The 14,141-nt window shown below is 36.6% G+C and overlaps 1 protein-coding gene across 3 annotated transcripts in view; it reads right to left on the reverse strand.

Annotated features, from left to right (window-relative positions):
• Positions 1 to 14,141, reverse strand: part of Nkain2 (sodium/potassium transporting ATPase interacting 2) — a 1,076,406-nt gene that overhangs the window by 780,754 nt on the left and 281,511 nt on the right. The window lies entirely within an intron of this gene.

The following is a 14,141-nucleotide window of genomic DNA, read 5'->3' on the forward strand; positions in this document are numbered from 1 at the left end:
TTTGATTAACTTTTCTTTTGTATGTGCATGTATGTGGTGTGTGTGTGTGTGTGTGTGTGTGTGTGCACATGTGGTGTTTGTATTTCTAAATATACAAATATGACCTCTTCAGTCTGAATAATGTTACTTGTATGTATTTGATTTGTAGACCCACCATTAAATAGCTAATTCATGTGTTCTTCCCTGATGATTAGTATTTATCCTCCATGCTGGTTCGATGTAGTTCTTTGTGGAAGGAAAAAACCTCATGAATGGCTTGTTCAGTACAATCAACATCTATAGCTTGCTTAGAAAAGTCAATCCCTAGGCTTAGTTGGAGAAATCAAAACCAATTGCTTTCTTAGAATAATCAAAATCTTGCTTGTGAAAACTCCTCACACAGCTTAATGAACCTAATATACTCCATTCTCAGTATTATTATGAAAATGACTAGAGGATACCTGTAACATTTTAACCATACAGTAATCAACTCTCAAACTCTTCACATTTGAGTAAACTGTATAGAAATAAGCTTAGCTTACTTGAGCATGCCTCTTTTACCCAAATCCCCCAGAACCTAATTCTCATGCTCTGTCTAAATAGCTGGTGCTATCATAAACTTTAGCACAAAAGCTAGTATGTCCACCTCTCAATTTTCATAGATGTTTGTCTTTTGGCTTCCTAGACTGTTGCTGACAGCTTAATGGCATGGTCAACATTTCTTACTCCCACCTTTGTTCTTTAAGTAATTAAGAGTCATAACAAAAGTCAAAGACAAAACAAGATTTTGCATCAGAACATCTGATTTAGAGTATCTCTCTCCATCAGTGAATATTGATATTTTATGCAAATAGCAATGAAGTTCTGTGGCTGATTCCTGTGTGATGTTCTATTATCAAGACAAAACACATAAAACAACCCTAATTTTTTTTAACATAAATTGTCAGGGCCCAGAACTGATGGGGTCTTCTTTCTTTTCAATTCATCTTGAGGCACCGGATGGGGAAATGCATCAGCAGAGGGTAAGACATTGTTTTATGAGATATTTAGAGTTGCTGTATAATAATAAAAATTTACTTATCTAATTCTAAATTACATTGTTATTGTAGGTGATCTGTCTTTTGTGTTCCTCTGAGCCCAGAAACAGCAGTCTTTGGCACTTAGCACCTCACTCTAAAACAGCACTAGGTTAAGTAAAGGATTAATAGTTAGGGCCTTTTCCCTTTGATCCAAATGCTTCTTGTCAGGCCAGGGGGAAGTTGGGAGCAATAAATTTCTATTGAACCAGAAGAGAATAACACTCATAGAAGAAAAAACTTTTGTATAAGCAAATATGCATAAACACATAAATTCATATACAGATTCACGCATGCACATTTATACATTTCCATTCAAACAGTCAGGCTCAGCTTGCATTCATTCTCACAGTTACATACTTATTACACATATCCATTCGTTAGTTACATATGCATTTGGAGCAAAAGACCAAGCACTGGTGCAGAAAGAACTCACTCATTTTGGATGAAAAAATGAGCTCCAATCTTTATCACATACAGAAAGAAAAAGCTTCTACACTTTTATTGCTAAATGAATTAAACCCAAGTTTGTAAGAAGAAAGCTTTGTTCCTTTAGTAAGAATAAGCCTGCCTTGTTATTAAGAAAGGACCTTTCCTGTCCCATGATAAGGAAATGCCTGCCTGCTTCTGCTCTCTGCAGCTTCTTTTTTCTATGTTCCCTCTGCATTCTGCACATTGCTCTTTTAGATTTCTTCGTTACCTATAGTTTCTAAGTTATTCTACTCTCCATTCTCCTTCTAATCTTGCCCTTATCTCCTGCTCTGATGTTACAATAATGCTCTTACTCTAAATGCCTTTTCTCTCTTCTAAGTTCTTCTTGAGTCCAGTTCTGTTGAAAAGATATGTTCTATCTAAAAAAGTTCTCCTGAGCTCAGTTCTTCCGATTGATTCTTCTCTTTTGCCTCATCACTTATACATCTTTCAGCATGATCACCAGTTCACACATAATATCAAATCATGAATTGAAATAGAAGTTTACAAAAGAGAATATTTACATGCATATCCATTACGAATAATTATCTGGCTAAACATTTGTCATCTTTCATTGCTCCACAGGTTCATTGAAAATTAAAATCATAGCATGGGGGCCCCAGGCAAGGAGTTAGATAAAGGACTAAAGAAGCTGAAAGGGTTTGCAACCCCATAGGAAGAACAACCATAGCAACCAACAAGACCCTGCCCCCAAAGCTCCCAGGGACTAATCCACCAACCAAACAGTGCACATGGAGGGACCCATGGCTCCAGCTGCATATGCTTTATTTGGCATCAATGGGAGGGGAGGCCTTTGATTCTGTGAAGGCTCTATTTCCCAGTATAGGGAATGCTAGTGTGGTGAGGAGTAAGTGGGGAGGTAGGTGGAGAAACACCCTCATAGAAGCAGGGGGGGGGGAGGGATTGGAAAGGGGGTTTGCAGAGAGGAAACTGGGAAAGGGGATAGGATAACATTTGAAATGTAAATAAATAGAATGTCAAATAAAGAAAAACATAGCTAAGTTATTAGTGAAGTTTTTCTATAGATAAACCTAGTCAGTATTTTTTCTTCTGTACTAGCACCTATAATAAATCATAGTTCTCTTTCTATGACCTTTGGTTAATTGTTTCACCACCTCTTGGAATGTGCTCTGAGTAGTAGAAAGTCTGGTTATTATCTAGAAGCAATTAACTGGTGACACATAGGAGACTGACAGAGTTCTCATTACAGTTTTGACTATCAGAAAAGGACCTTCTTGCAGCTCCACTATGAAAGAGCATGATAAATACTGATATAATTTTAGGAATTTTGATAGGATCATCATTTAGTATTAAGAAGTCATCCATTTGTTTACATAGTATCATTACAAGACAGTATATTTTCATAGATCTTCAAAGATCTGCTCAAAACAATGGGCTAATATCTAGAGATTGTTATATATGTTTAATAATAACAGGAAAAGAATATTAATAGCAGCAATCTTTCCTAAAATAAATTACCTCTAGGCCTTGCTTGTCTAATAAGCTTCATCATAGATATTATCTAAAGTGAAGTCATTTTAGGAAGTTCACCTTCGACTTACTAACTTGTCCTATAATAGCTCCTGACAATAAACAGTGGTTATTTATTTTTATGCTTTTAACATATTCTAATATTTTTATTACTTTCATATAATGCCACATATTCCTGTAGGAGAGATATTAATTCCCTAATTGGTTTTTGATTGTGTCAATAAAGACAGTGGGAGCCAATCTCTAGGCAAAGGGAATAAGGCAGAACTTCCTGGTCCCAGGATAGAGGGGGATGAGAGGGAGGAGGCAGATCAGGCAGTATACAAGAGGAAATGGAGACATGTAGCAGTGGCACCTATAATTTGTAGCCTCCACCATGGGTGGAGGTCAGGGAGGATGGTACAGGATACTCTTTGAGTTATCTGGCTAGTTTTAAAATATTAAGGCTGTCTGGTGGGAAGGAGTAATGGCACAGCTGGGGCAGCTGCTGGCAGTTTGATGGAGCTAAGTGGGAGAGGTTGGGGGAGCTCAGAATGAGCTCTAGAGAAAGAGCAAGAGTGTTGTTAAAATTACACTCAACAGAGTTGCTTTTTCCTTGAATAGGCTTATTGGGCTTGGAGATTCACTGCAACAAAGTTGTCTTTTCCTTGAATGGCATTTTGTGGTTGGAGCATGTTCCAATATTACTAAACTTGTAAATATTAATCTTACAGTGGTCTTTGGAGACATTGTAAACAGAGTGGTGACAATTTGAACAGCAAGAATTTGCCATTGCTGAAATTTCCTGATTGCCAGACTAATCTAGATGCAAATTTAAAGAAATTAATTTTTTTGGCTTTAGCCTTTCATAATGCTCTAATACTCTCATCTTTGAATGCATTTCAGACATTGCCACACAGAAGCACCATTTCTGGGGTTGGGAGGTGTATTAAAATTCAGTGAACTAAATCCCCTTTGTACTTCATTGCACAACAGGAACCCAGATTTACTCAGTGAGCATTGTTTAATGAGAGCAACACTAATGTTCCTCCGTAGGATTGCCAAAATCATAAATCTTCTTTGTCAATTGTTACAGATGAAGTGATTTCCCCTGTCCCTATCAAAGTGTAGCCAGTAGTCAAGGTATGAATCAAGTACGTTTCCTACATGACAAAACAATAACCTTAGATGTAGAGCAGACAATATTGTTCTTTGCTTACAGATAATTTTTCAAAGCTTGCTTGTGGAGCTACACGTTGTATCCTCTAGTTTGATTATTACATGCTACATCCATGCAGCTTTGTGTTTGACATGTCAATCTATAACATTACTCCTTTCCCACCTCATCTGTGTTACCTCTCTCACCTTCTCTGATTTCCTTCGTTGCTTTCTTCTCCATTTCTCCCTTTCCTTGGCCCACTCCCACTGACATTTCTCATCCTTTCCCGACTTTAACTTAACTCTTTTGTCCATACACTTGTATATCATAAGTTCAAAGCACAGGGGCCACAGGAAACTGAAGAAATAAAACTTTTTACCTGAAAGTATATTATAAACATTTCCTCTATTAATGTATCTCTTTTTCTGAATTTCTTCATCCTTGTCTTAACTGAAAATTATCTTTGCCATTCTTTGAATATCACACATACTTTTCTGCTGCTGTTGCTATGATAACTTAGGGATCTTATCTACATCCTGCCATCTGTTAGAGTTTCTTCTACAAAATATCTTATTCTTTCATAAAATTTATTTTGGAAAAGTAACTTTTGTAAAAAAAAATTTCAATTGACTCTTATATGTTATTCATTTTAGGAACTATTAGTTTTGTAAATCTGACTTAGGCTCTCCTGTATCAAATATTATAATTTCTTAAGTATACTGTAGCAATGTACATGGCTGTACACATATTTCTGTAGGATATAGAATCCCTTTTACATTTGACAAGGAGTTGAGTGTGTTATATTAAAATCCATTTGTATCTTCTCTGAGGATTCTTCACACTGATTTCCATAGTAGCTGGACCAGATAACATCCCAGCACCAGTAATAAGTGTTCCTTTTTCTCTACCTCCTTGCAGTATTTGTTGTCACATGATTTCTTGATAGTAACTATAATGTCTGGGGTAAGATGGATTAATAATTTCAATTGACATTTGCTGATGACTATTGGTCCTGAGCACTCCTTAAAGAAGTGTAGTAGTAATGTATAAATCTTCTTTTGAGAATACTGTGTTTATATCTATCATTCCTTTCATTGAGAAGTTTTCTTGTTGTTGTGCAGCACCATTCATAAAAGCTAGAAAATGGAGTCAAGCCAGATGTTCCATCAATTGATGGAAAAAGAAAATGTAGTATCTATGCACAATGGACTTTAATTCAGCTTATAAGTAAAGTGAAATTATGAAACCTTCAGTTAAATAAATGAAGATGGAAAAATCTATTGAGCAGGGTAAAATAGGCACATAAAAACTAACACATGCTTTACTGTATATGTGCATCTTAATTTTAAATTTATTTTATGTGCTCATCTTAGAATCCTATAAATAGCAGACATCTAGAAACACCCCAGTGGGTTGCTTTTAAAAAGTAAAAAAGGAAGTTTTAAAAGGCCATGTGCAAAACTATTATCTTATAATCAATTTTTTAAAAAAATGTTTTAAAGAGTTTGGAGGGAGATAAACAACAAGGATTTCGCAAATTTCTCCAGAATTTATGTTACTGAATGAAAATTCCAGAACCAGGGGAAGGATAATGTGTATGATTTCTTCAGGGGGTCCCAAACTGTCCCAAAATAATAATGGTTCTCCTTATTCCTCTTGGCTTTTGAACTCAATGATAAGATCTTGTCCCTAAAGATCTCACATGTTATATGTAATCTTTCAAAAACTTATTAAAATAAAATTATAGGCAGTTGCTATTGTCTTTGGTTATTACCACCACTAGAGTGGAAGGAAGGAATTAGGACACTATTCACTTTGAACACAGGGTCCACTGGACCCAAGCTCAATCTGACCTTAAACCCTCCACCTGGATTACTAGCTTTCACAGTACCAGAAGCACCATGGAAGCTTCCAAACTAAAAGCGACTAACACTTTTACTCACCACAAAGTCCACCATAGCATAATAACCCTAAAAGTTCAATAGTGGCACTCATATCCTGGCCATAATCAAGAGCTATATAATTGAACTTAAGGTCCACTCTTAAGGAAATCATATCCGGCACTGGCAACCTAACCAACTACACACATGTAGTAAAGTTTTGGATCTTGCAGAAGATCCTACAATCAGGTGGAACAATGATATGAACTAACCAGTACCCCCTGAGCTTGTGTCTCTAGCTGCATATATAGCAAAAGATGGCCTAATCGGCCATCACTGGGAAGAGAGGCCCCTTGGTCTTGCAAACTTTATATGACCCAGCACAAGGGAAGGCCTGGGCCAAGTAGTGGGAGTGGGTGGGTAGGGGAGCAGGGGTGGGGGTGGTATAGGGAACTTTCGGGATAGCATTTGAAATGTAAATAAAGAAAATAATAATAAAAAAAATAAAAAATAAAGAAGATCCTACAATCACTACTTTACTTATCCAGCATAATCTCTAACTTCATTCTATATATTCGTCCTTACATCCACAGATAACAGAGGCCCTCACCGCTCCTTATGGAAATTTCATTTTGCAAGAGCCAGATACTGTTACAGAAAACAAATACAGAAGGAAAAGCTTAGCCCCAACATACACATCTGCAATATAATTCCTGTACTTAAGGTTCAGGGATCATTGTAGAAGATAGAGTGGAGAGAGTAAGATCCAGGAGAAAAGAAATTTGCTATGGGATTGCATCTCCTAGTAATGTCAGAAGCTATACCCATGAAGTCTCACGAACAGGGCTGCCCAAACATGACTTGACCATAAACACCACCAACAGACATGGAAATATGAAAGGGTGAACACTCATGAGGTCTCAGTCCCATGCAAAGAGCTTCAGGTAACCAAGGGATACTGAGAGCAGGAGGAATCCTCTTCCCCAGGGAAGAGTACATTGATTGGTTTGCACAAAACCAAACGGTTAGTCCTGAAAATATACCGACTTTATATAAAGACTGGGCACATTATTTACAAATGTATATGTATATATACATAAGTATGTGTATATATATATATATATATATATATATATATATATGTTTTGTGTATGAGAGATAGAGAAAAAGAGAGACAGAAAGCAACTGATATAAAAGAGGAGAACACAGAGGGAATCCAATGGAGGGTTTGGAGTGTGGAAAGGTAAAGGGAAACTCGTGCGATTATAATAAAATACCACTCAATCAATAAGTATTATTTTAAAATCATATGGTGAAAACAAGATAAATCATTTCTCTTCACTTAATCAGTTCAATCAACTCCTTTTTGTCCCTTTTCTGTCAGTGGATTCTTAATCTTGAGGCCACAAACTCTTTTATTCTTCCCAAGACATCTAATGAAAAAGAAGCTGATTGCCCTGTTACATAATAAGTAACATTTATAATATATAATTCTGTTTTCAATGGCATTTATGTGTGATGATTAATAAAAAAAAATAGTGTTCCATTAAGCTCTTACATGGCTGTTTTTGAAGCTGGCAGTAATCATTTTGACACAATTTTTTTATCCCTTTTCTTCAAAAAGTGCCAAATTCCTGGGACATATTTTCTAATTAGTTCTAATGTGTGAGAGGAGGTTCTGAGGAGGTGTTTAGGAAGATAAAAAAAAAAACTATTTGTAAAGTTCACCATGACTGTTATTAAAATATTATTGGTTCAAATGCATTACAAAACACAAGCCTTTAGCCATAGGAATTCACTTAAAATATTGTAAATAGTTTGGAAAATATAAGATGTTTCTATTTAAAGTATTTTATGTTATGAATTGAATCTATTAAAACATTACCATAGAGGAATATCTTTAATATTTAAGTTAATTTGGCTTATATGTGCTTTCTTTCTCATTACAAATGAAAGATACAAAAGAATGAGCATTTAAACACTTCAGTTGCAAAAATAAATTAATTAATAATCTTACCTCTTAAAATTATATTTATTTATTTTTAATGAATACATGTGTGTGTATATGCACATATACTTATTTTATGGTGCATATGTGAAGATCAAGAATAATGTGTACAAACTGGATCTTTTTGGGAACCATGTGAATCTAAAGGATTGAATTCACGTTTTTAACATTGGCAGTAAGTGCCTTTACTCACTGAACCATCACCCTGATCCACAAATTTGACTACTTTGTGCTGAGGACAATATTTTTAGCCTAAACACATAGACTGAGGAAGATCAATATATAGAACATAAACTGAAGTTCATCAGTCAATCACTTTGTACCATAAATTTCCCAAGAAACCCATGAACTTTGTGATCTAGGCTGAAGGGTACACTTGTCAATCTATTTTTGGTAATTTAAGAAATACAATAAGGCTGTGGAGAAGAATACAGACCTGCCCCCTTCATTTTACACAATTAAAGGTGATTCACAATCATGTTTCACTTAGGACTATGATCAGTTGGAGTAGGTGAAATCTGCCTTGTGTTGGTCTTGATAGAAGAACACTATCATTTATTTCTTCTTTGGTTACAATCATCACCTATCAAATACTACGTGCATATATGAGTTTTTCCACAAACTATACTTTCATGTGGTCAAAGAATCTGAACTCATACCCTCATGCTTACACAGAAAATCTCTACTAAATGAAAATATCTCCTTAGTTAGTTCTTAGGCCAAATTGTGCTTAGAACTTAGAACATTTTCCCTAGAAAATAGATATAATGTAGGCTATAATAAATTAAACTTAAATTTGAGCGAATTTATAAAGAACATGACTAGAAAATAAACTCAGTAAAAACCTATGTTTTTTGTGAGCGTTCCATAGCCTCAGTAATAGTGTCAGGCCTTGGGACTTCCCCTTGACCTGGATCTCACTTTGGAACCGAGGTTGTGGAGCGCTCACAAAAAGGGAATTAGCATGACTACACTCTGGAAGACCGAAAAAGCAGTTGAAATAGTCAGATGCAGACTATTATAGTTATTTGCACCCAACCTATGGACAGAAACGGCTGACCCCTGTTGTTGAATTAGGGAAAGCTGAAAGAAGCTGAGGAGAAGGGTGACCCTGTAGGAGGACCAGCAGTCTCAATTAATCTGGACACCCAGGATCTCTCAAACAGTGTACCACCAAACAGGCAGCATACAGCAGCTGATATGACACCCCCAACATACATAGATTAGACGACTGCCCAGTTTGTGTTCATTCAGAGATGATGCACCTAACCCTCAAGAGACTGGAGGTCCCAGGGAGTTTAGAGGTTGCATGAGTTGGGGTTGGGGATATCCATGTGGAGACGGGGGGGGGGTTAGAAAGGAGCTATGGGATGTGAAACAGTCGGAGGGGGGACTGGGGAGTGGTTAAAATATGGAGTTCAAAAAATAAATCAATTAATAAATTAAAAAATGTTTTTACATACCTCTAGTATTACCACTTTAAGAACATTTTTAAAAAACCATAGCCCAAGTTATACCATTAAATACTGTAGACTTTAATGGTCAATAGAGTCTAGATTACAACTCTAAAATGATTATGACTTGTACTTAGGAAAATCACTCTCTCAGTATTAAGCAATCTTCTGTGACTCTGAACTATGTAGCCTTTTCATTGGTTTACTTTCGTGTTGACAATTAATTTATAACAATTCTTTGATGCAAGATCAAAACTACTTTAATGCAATTGATAACCATCACTGAGATTTGAAAATATCCTGAAAAACTAAAAGGCCAGAATGTATTTCAATATCTTGTACATTTGCAAAATGACTGACAGTCTTGTGGAGATACTACACAAAGCACAAAAAGGAAATATTCCCTAGTCAAATAATCATGTTACTCATTCTGCTAAACAATAACCATTGCTGAAACTTCTTCTTGACATAGATATGTCTTTCTCATTCTCTTCTTATGCTGTTATAAAGCCTGCTTTATTAAATAGCTGACCTCTAACATTGCCCCGCCCCTAGTCTCATGTAATACCTCTATAGACATGCTTCTGGCTCCCATCTCTGTAACAATTGCTTCCAATGCTATTAACTCCAACTCTGATCTCTTTCTATCCTCTGTGGAACTCAACTAGAATAGACTTCCCATACATAAATCAGTCATTTTCTTGTCATTCACAAATTTCCATTGTTCCCCAATTAATATTGAATGTACCCAAAGTCTATATTATGTCACAGAGAACACTGCATTTCACATTCAGACTTTGTTCCTCATACAACCATTGTGCCTGCAATATCTTCTCAAAATTTGGGCTTTTGAACTGCTTCAGTTGCTGTGACTCACAGGCTGCTTTGCCTGCTATTCTGCTATTTCTCTTCCTTAATCACTCCTCCTCACAACCACCCTACCAGGAACCACACACTCAACCCACTCTGTCTTTCAGTGAGGGAGACCTTCCTGTACTTAAAGAAAGTACATGACTTGAAGAGCCATTTTTCTTCTGAACATCCTTACTGTGACAACAAACTTTCTTTCCCTTTAACTGAAATAGTTTTATCTACAATCCTGTCTCAGGGTCTGTCTTAGTCAGGGTTTCTATTTCTGGATAACACATCATGACCAAGAAGCAAGTTGGGGAGGAAAGGGTTTATTCAGCTTATACTTCCACATTCCTGTTCATCACTGAAAGAAGTCAGGACTGGAACTCAAGCAGGTCAGGGAGCAGGAGCTGATACAGAAATCAAACTGCAGAGGTCATGGAGGGATATTCTTTACTGGCTTGCTTCCCCTGGCTTGCTCAGTTTGCTCTCTTATAGAACCCAAGACTACCAGCCCAGGGATGGTCCCACCCATAAGGGACCCTCCACCCTTGATCACTAATTGAGAAAATGCCTTACAGCTGGATCTTGGGGAGGCATTTCCCCAACTGAAGATCCTTTCTCTGTGATAACTCCAACCTGTGTCAAGTTGACACAAAACTAGCCAGTACAGGGTCCTTTCCCCTTCCATTTGCCTTTAGTCTTCTCTCTCCTGATTCTGCAAAGGCACATCCTCAAATAGACTATTTCCTCCTTCCCCTCCCATATGCTTTTCACATTCTTTCCACACTCCCCAATGAATTTTAAGGTACCATGAACATAAGTGCCTTAAAGATGTCATCAATGAAGAAAATTCTCCATAGGCTTGCACACAGGCAAACCTGGTGAGGTGATTTTCTATACTGAAGTTTCCTTTCCCTCAGAAACTCTAGCTTGTGTCACGTTGACATTAAATTTGGTAGCACAACATCCACGGGACTGGGGAAGAGACAGAAAAGCAAGGATAAGTAAGGGTTACTGTGGAGCTGTTGGCCATGGGAAGCTGTTAGCAAAGGGAGAGTTTGTTTAACTTAAGCATCGGGACTCTGGTGGGTTGTCCATACACCAGTGGAATGTCATACACTGAAGACTATAAGGATAAAGTTTAAAAATAAAAAAACAACAAACAAACCATCAAATTGAAATACAAAGCTGTATGGGTAGGGTAGAGGGTAGATATAAATGAGGGAGCATGCTGCGAAAGTGTAATTATGATCAAAGTACATAGAATAAATTTTTCAAAAGGAAAAAACAAAAAATGAGAACAAATTGTTCCACGGCTTAGAAAAATATTTTCCAGCATTCTGTGTATTGATGGGTTAGTCCTCTCTTGACACTCTTGGGATGTGGTTGTATTCACATTTAGGTTGTCACCTAAGAACATATGCTTAGTTTACTGGAGTTATGAGTCTTAAGTTATTATAGTCATGAATTTCAAAATATTCTTATATTTTCCTTTCCCTCCTTCCTTCTCTCTTTCCCTCCCTCCATTCCTTTTATCCTCCCTCTCTCCCTTATTTCTTGGTCATGAGATGATGCTCCCAATACAATGTTCTCACTACAAACAAGGAGACATCATTGTGTAGTACAATCTTTAAAATTATAAGCCAAAATATACACTATTCTCCTAATTCAGCTCAGATATTTTGTTGGAGTGCCATGAAGCTGACTGGGTAATAAAAATATAGTCGATGACATAAAATTTGATGAAGTTCAAACAAAAATTAATATAATCATCAATTTTATTATAACATGTTTTTGGGTATTGTTTGTTGGTTTCAAAGAAATTTGTATAGTCTACAAAAATTGTTTGTTCCATACAACTCAGCTACAGCTTAATATTATCCATGTATCTTCAGATATGTCTTCATTTAGAAAAAAGATCATTCCTAAAAGAAAGATGTAGAAAAGCTGATAAAAATAGGAAGGTCAAAAGATACACTGGAATCTATGGAGACAATTGTATGAGAAAATCTGCTGTCTATCCTTACATAAAAACCAAAAATGTTTAGAGTTCAAACAACATACATGTTAGAGTTTTCAAGCAGAAGAATACATTGGTAGGTCCAGGCCAAGGAATGCATCAGAAATCACACCACTGAACTGATCTCATTCAAGAGATTAATTGGGGTTGGGGTTACAGGGGAAGGCTGCTTCTTATCGTGAATAAAATAGGAATTTGGGAGGAGACAGAGAAGCAGATATAGACAGACAGACAGACAGACAGGCAGGCAGGCAGGTAGACAGACAGACAAAGACAGAGAGAATGACTGTGATGCCAGGGACCTTTTAAAGGTTAGTCATGTTTTATTTAGCAGCTACTAATGACCTGGCTGCTGGCACTGACTTGCTTAAAGCAGGCTGGGGAGCATCTGATTCCTAACATTACAGATACCTGGTATTGATAACCATATCTCCAAAATATCTGAAGCCAAAATTAAGCTGGACCTAATTAGTATTTGATACATATACTTAGGAAACAAATAACTCGGGAAAGTTTATTCAGGTCTTCCAAAATAAGGGCAGGGGAGAAACATATGTTTTTCAAAAATCTATTCTGAATTTTTTTATACAGAACAATGATGAGTAATGCTAAATGAAAAGAATGAGAAAGATCAAAGCTCTACACATTTGATTGGTACTGAAGCTATTGCTTAGAATTGATCTGGTATGACACATGAAGATCTTGCCCTTTGGCTAAAGATCCAAACTATCTTGGGTGCCAGAATTGGTGGTGTTTATTACATTGTTGAAGGTAGATGACAAATGGGTAGCTTGCATTTGCAAACCAGCAGGCAGGGAGACGTTAAACTTCTTGTGCTCCCTTTTCTGTTGTACCACTGTGACCCAGAATATCATTCTTACTTTGATCAAATACACTGTTATGTCACTATACATATACTGAGTTAATTACATTCTCTTCTTTAACATGCTCTAGATTTTATGCCATCAGTATTGAAAGATGTATAAATGTCATACCCACATACAAAGTTTCCAGTTGATAGCACACATTGGTAGTTGTAAACAGAGCCTTTAGTTTAGGAAATAATGGAGAACTGAATGAATCCAAATTAAGCAGCAGGAAAGCTGGTTTGTCTAGGAAGGAACTCCAATTTAACATACTGGACATCCTCAAGGGTTTTCTAACACTGAAAAGAAACCAGACCATAAAGGCCAACAAAGAAAAAATGGCCCCAGGGAAATGGAAGCAGGTCAGTGCTAGACTTAGGTTCTAATCCTAAAATCGGGCTATCAACCAGTGATCTGACATTTAGAACAAGCTTTTTATAAATCAAGATGGCATTTTCAAAAGTGTGATGTGCCCACTTTCAGGGTGAGAGACATGATAAAACTCCTACTCTAGTTCCTGGCAGTTTTTTTGTTTGTTTGTTTTGTTTTTTGTTTGTTTGTTTTTTGTTGTTGTTGTTTTGTTTTGACAAGACCTTTGGATTTACTTTCTAGAGCTTGGTATCACATGGAAATAACTAAGAACTCACAGTCTATAATCCCTTGTTCTGAGTGGACCTTCTCTCTGAGAGGGCACACGGTTTGCTGACACACATCTGTCTGCTTTACCTGCCCTACAAAGGATGGTTCCATTGATCTGGAATGCAAGTATTATCTTTGTCAACTCAAGATCTTGGTTAACTAAAGACACCACAGAAGTTAATCACCAAAAATCCAAACAACCCAATCAAAAAATGGGGTATAGAACTAAACTGAGAATTCACA

The sequence above is a fragment of the Mus pahari genome, chromosome 21 (genome assembly GCF_900095145.1).
Source record: "Mus pahari chromosome 21, PAHARI_EIJ_v1.1, whole genome shotgun sequence".
NCBI classification, from domain to species: Eukaryota; Metazoa; Chordata; class Mammalia; order Rodentia; family Muridae; genus Mus; species Mus pahari.